This window comes from Bos taurus, chromosome 2 (genome assembly GCF_002263795.3).
Source record: "Bos taurus isolate L1 Dominette 01449 registration number 42190680 breed Hereford chromosome 2, ARS-UCD2.0, whole genome shotgun sequence".
NCBI lineage: Eukaryota > Metazoa > Chordata > Mammalia > Artiodactyla > Bovidae > Bos > Bos taurus.
In genome coordinates, this window is record NC_037329.1 from 95323322 (window position 1) to 95329321 (window position 6000).

At 45.5% G+C, this 6000-nt stretch overlaps 1 long non-coding RNA gene across 1 annotated transcript in view; it reads left to right on the top strand.

Annotated features, from left to right (window-relative positions):
• LOC132343220 (uncharacterized) overlaps window positions 1-5721 on the top strand; it is a 36397-nt gene extending 30676 nt beyond the window's left edge. Inside the window, exon 3 of the long non-coding RNA XR_009491939.1 lies at window positions 4193-5721. This is a non-coding gene — a long non-coding RNA (uncharacterized lncRNA). The remainder of the gene's footprint in view (window positions 1-4192) is intronic.
• Window positions 5722-6000: the final 279 nt, after the last annotated feature.

Here is a 6000-nt window from a genome sequence, read left to right on the forward strand (position 1 = left end):
TGAAGTGAAGTGAAAGTCGCTCAGTCATGTCCGACTCTGTGATCACATGGACTATACAGTCCATGGAATTCTCCAGGCCAGAATACTGGAGTAGGTAGCCTTTCCCTTCTCCAGAGGATCTTCCCAACCCAGGGCTCAAACCCAGGTCTCCCGCACTGCAGGTGGATTCTCTACCAGCTAAGCCACAAGGGAAGCCCAAGAACACTGGAGTGGGCAGCCTATCCCTTCTCCAGTGGATCTTCCCGACCCAGGAATCAAACCAGGGTCTTCTGCATTGCAGGCAGATTCTTCACCAACTGAGCTATGAGGGAAGCTGTTTCCACTCATAATAAGGAGCAATTAGTGTAACAGGGTTAAATTGCTCTCTTTACTTGGAACCTGTAAACGTGCTGTTTATTAATAAAGGTTAATGAGACCTGTGCTGCAAAATGGTGTGGATCTCTCCCAAGCAGCCCTTCAACATGGGCAAGAAAGAGTTTCTCCAGCCCTGGAGCTCTAATACAAAGTAAGACAAGACCCTTTTACATCTGGCTCCACTCTATTCTGGGCTGCTTAATGTATCAGTGCCAGCTCTTTGCCACTAGACGTATATTTAGCATATTGGAAGGAAAACCAAAAGCAAGGATTTTACATAGGAGCTAATCAGATAATTACATGGGTATCCAAAAGCCAGACAGTAAGGGATAGTGGAAACAATATAATTAAATAACTTGAGGGAGGCAGGAAGACTAGGGGAGAGGAGTGTCTGCCTCGGAGCCTGGATGCTGAATACATTTTATCAAAGAAGGAAATCGAAAGAAGACTTTGATGCAGAAGCACATTCACTCTCAGAAGATGGATGGCAGTTAATAATCCCAAACCTCCCCCTTGACCCAGTGTTCGGTTTTCAGCGAGAACTCAAATTGTGATTCTAACCGAAAACAGAATGGCAAGGAGGATGGGGGAGGAGTGAGCACTTTCACCACATTCCAGGTCAATTCTTCTAATTCCCAAGGCTTGGGGATGACAGCCATGAGAAATTTAGGATCCCTAAGAATGGCATTCTATAAATACTGATTATTTTCAGTTAACGTTCTTGTTGTCAATATACAGCATTTCCATTTGCTATAGTCTTCCAGGCCATTTCTGAAGCTGCCCCAAATGATGCCTCCAAGGGGCTGGCCATCATTACTCCCAGGTCCCAGATGGCGAGGCTGAGAGGTTAAGTGAGTTGCCTCAGGCCACACACTTCATTTCAAGGCCTCAGGTGCCAATATGGGATTATCTCTGTAAGTTTCTGACTCTTTGTACTACAAATAAATCTTTCCAGGGTAAAACACATCATGTGGCATCTGCTGTTTGTATAGTATGAGAAACTCTCAGCGGTGCAGACCTCTTGGGATGTCACATCTACCTGTTGGGGTACCCAGCAGGCATTCATCTACAACTCCCCTTGATAACACGGGTGGACATCGTACTTATTCAGCAGCAAGAACAGGAGGATCATTCAAAGAACAAGAGTTGAGTGGGCCCCAGATCTTCCAGGTCACTAGCAAGGTTGAGACACGTCATAAGCAAACACATTGGTTCTTAAAATGTGTTACTTAGGGAGAGGATCAAACTACTCTCCTGAGAAGGCAGCAGGATGTGGACAGGAAGAGGGAAACCTTAGAATTAGACTTGATTTTATTCTTGAATTTGAGCAACACTTTCCTGTTCTGCAAAAGAGAGGAGGGGTTACTAATGGGGTTGTATGTGTCCTGCAAATTCCTCACCTCCAGAAATTCCAAATGAGACTTTCCTTGGAAATTGGGTCTTTGCAGATGTCAAGTTAACCTGAGATCATTAAGATGGGTTCCAATCCAAAATGACTGATTTCTCTATAAAAAGGGGAAATTTGGACACAGAGAGACATGAGCAAAGGAAAGACAGGTGAAGAGACACAGAGAGAACAAACATCATGTGAAAACGGAGGACTGGAGTGATGAACCGAAAGCCAAGGAATGCCAAGGTTCGCTGAGAACCACCAAAAGCTAGGAAGAGGCAAGGAAGAATATTTCCTCTCCAGGTGTCCAAGGGGACACAGCTCTTCCATAATCTTGATTTCAGACTTTCAGCCTCCAAAACTGTGAGACAATACATTTCTATTGTCCTAAGTCACCCAGTTGGTGGTACTTTGTTACAGCAGCCCTGGGAAATTAATTCATTGTAAATATTAAAAGTAGTTATTTAGGTAAAGTGCAAAGGAGGACCTCAATAAATTTAAGTTTCCTTCTTCAAAGAAAAAAATTGATGCACTGGAATGCGGACAAATCCTGCGCCTTTCTCTCTGAAATTTCACTCTGGTCTGACCACATGGCAGATGGATTTCTGAGTCTGTTGAGAACTGCCTTAAATTCTCCAGATCAATGCCAGAATTATCTGGTTTCCTGGGAGGATTTCTGAATTAGAAAGGACAGAGAACTGAGCCAAAATTCCTAGGTCTGAGCTGAAACAGAGGAAACTTCTGACTGGAACATAGCTGTCATTTATTGGGAAGAGCTAGGAAGCCTTTCTCCAAGGGACACTGGGACACAGTGCCAGATCAAGCCTAACTCCTATACACCCTCTCACTCCACAGCTGGGCCCCTTAATACTCACCTGCAGGGTCAGCCCGGCCAAGGCTCTCAGACTCTATAACCCTTAAGGAGCATCTGCTTTGAGGCGTTTTGGATGCAGTGGTTGAATATGGACCTGGAGTCAGACTGCCTGGGTTGGTTCCACCTCTGCTACTTGCAGTGCATCCTCAGGCAAGTTATTCTCCAAGCCTTACTTTCTACCTTGGAGAAGTGGGCATGATAATAATAGTACCCAAGCCACAGGCTTGTTGTGGGGATTAGTTAACACAGCCAAAGCATATGAATGGGTATTGGGTATGAAGTATTACGTACACGTGTTTTCTTATCACTGCTACTGCTATCATTGACAGCTAGTCCCTGTCTGCTCTCCAACACTGGCAGCTGGTTCCTAACTCAAGCCTGAAGCCCTTGATAGCTTGCCTAGTATTTAGTTTTTTAAAATCCAAGATCCATACCAGACTCTCTCAACCACCTCAAACCACTGTCATGAAAGGGAATCCAGTGTATGTGGCCCCACTATCCTCTGCTCTCCTGATCCTGCCCACCTGCCAAGATGTTCAAATGCTTTGAACTCTCTACCACTGGGCTCCACCTTCTCATAGAGTCATGTGATGATCCCCTATGTTAACTCCTCCAATGATGACAAACGGCTGGGCTCTTACCTGCCACCTGACAACCAGAATGGACCTGTATCACACCTCAGCAGCTGCAGTGTCCTTCAAAAATCTGCCCAGATGCCCACAGGCAGGCTGGATGCCTCCTGCTGACTCTCACTTTCTGTGGTAAATGGATTCCTGTCTAAATGTGAGACTGGATGTTTCCACAACCTGCCAAAATGGAATCTGCTCATTTTGACCACAAAGCTGCTAAACATTAAAAACATGCGGTGACTACACAGGCACTTGACAATGTCTATGTAATGTCAAACCCATGATGCACAAGGCATTACATTTGATTGAATCAAATCAGAAGATTAAGCAGAATTAGAAAGTCAACATTTGTAAGACTTTGTAAATGCTTCTTTCATTTTACAGTAGCTATTCTAACTCTTCAGTGAGTGGTATTTAGAATAAACATCAACAACAAAATACCAGTCAAAAGTTAAATCCTTTTCTATTCTTCACTTCCTCAGGATGACTCTGTGCGTGCATGTGTGCTAAGTTGCTTTAGTAGTGTCCAACTCTTGGTGACCCTATGGGTTGTAGCCCACCAGGTTCCTCTGCTTATGAATTCTCCAGGCAAGAATACTGGAGTGGGTTGCCATGCCCTCCTCCAAGGGATCTTCACAACCCAGGGATTGAACCCATGTCTCTTATATCTTCTGCACTGGCAGGCAGTTTCTTTATCACTAGCACTAGCTGGGAAGCCCCAGGATGACTCTACCTGTGCAGTATTAAATTCTACAAATTGAAGAGCTAAAAGGGTAACAGATACCAGAAACACAGAGGGAGTAAAGCCTGTTAAACTAACATTTGTCAAGTATTAATTATGTTTCAGACTCTGTGCTAATTGTTTCACACAAATAATATAGTTGAGTACTTACAACACACTTGTAAATTAGGTACAAATGCTATGTCTGCTTTGTTTTCCAACAGATAAGGAAACTGAGGCACAAAGGAGATGAAATAACCTGAACAAGATTCAAAATCTACTTCAGCTGAAACCTGAACCTAGGTCCAAGTTCAGACGCTGGACGATGAAGTTGAAGAAATTAAACTCTTCTACACGTTTTCTTCCTTTTCCAGTTGGTTTTGGCTCCTATAGCATGGTGATGTCCCGCTAAGCATGCCCCTTCCAAATGTATTCAGTGACATTTGCTTGTGAGAGCCTCAGCCACAAACACTACTCTCATTGTCCCCGCATAATGCAAAGTCACTGTGGCTCTGGGCAGCAGAGGCTGTGAGCTCCTTTTCAGCTGCATTAACTAACCTTGAGGAGGCTGGGATGGGGGAAACACTAAAACCCAGTTCTCCCAGCCAGCAGCCAGCTTGGCTAGCGGACAGAGGTGGAATGTGACCAAGGTCTGTCTTGGTTGATGGTTCACTCCTGGATGAGGTAGTCCCTGAAAGTTGATCTTTGGGGATTTCAAATCTATTGATATTAAAGGAGGGACCTTGATAAAAATGTTGAGGAATGTAGGCAGGAAATGATGGCAAAATTCTCCCCACCCCTATCAAAGAAAATGGCTTTAGGAAGTTGAGTTTCTACCCCTGTTCCTGTCTCCCCCTTATAAATCTACCCCTAAATCATCTTCAGGGAATTGGACCGGTTGCTTTCTCCCTGGCAATAACAGGGAATTCCAACTACAAGCCAATTAGAATACACCCAGAGCTGCCAGTAAAATGTTTCATTGACTTCACTTTATTGGTTTCGTAAAACAAGAGAAAGAAATCAGAAATAATCCAGAGCCTCACCAAGATGCAAGTGTCTTTATGAAGCAGACTGAAGCCTGCCTCCATGGGCTCCCCATTCCACATCCTTCCTCCACCCAGATGTTTTTAGCTGCTGCCACCTGCCCACGATCCTGTGGTGTCAGGACACTGGCTCACAGATCTGAGCTGTATAGTCCTTACTTCCCTGGTTATTTGATCGATGTCCCTGAAGGGTTCACTTCCTTTCTCTGAGCCTCAGTTTCCTCCTTTGTCAGTTTCAGCTGCTACCCCATTTATATCTCTCAGGCACGGGTGTCACTTAAAATCTTAGAGAAGTGACCCCTCAGAAATGCAAGGGACTGTCTTCCTTCTCTTTCCGCTCCCCACATCACACTTCTGCGTTGGTTTTCTCTCGGCGTTTCCAGGCTCGGCATAAATTATCCTTGCTCCTATTGACTCATTATTGCAAGTACTTGCCTCCGTGTGTGTGTGTGTGTGTGTGTGTGTGTGTGTGTGTGTGTTTGTGAATGCACGTGCCTAGCATGTCTGTTGCCTTGTCACTCTTTCTTTGTTCTTTCCCAAGGCTTCCGCGAGAGTAGCGAATGGACTGGAATGTCCTTGACCAGCCCCTCCCCCTCACCGGGAGGAGGGTGGGCCACCTACAGCCACCCCGCGCTAGCCACCCCTCCCCCATCCTCAGTTGGGCTGTGGATGAAATGAAAGCTGAGGAAAAGTGATTCGATTATTTGCCTGACCTTTGCCAGTGCCGGAAAGTGTGTAGGTCCACGTGCTTTCCTCCAGTGCCCCTTCGGGGCCTTTCTGAAGGGTTCCCGATGGAGCCCTCCTGCAGCTCCGTGGAATCAGGGCTGGATGTAGTTCAAAGCCGAGCGCACCCTTCTCCCAGCACTACGCCCCCCCCACGCCACCCCACCCCCTTTACCTCGCTTCGTGTTCACTACAAATAACATTACTGACAGTAATTAGCTGCCCAGAATAACAAGGACATTATCTTTGCTCAGCTTTACTCTAAA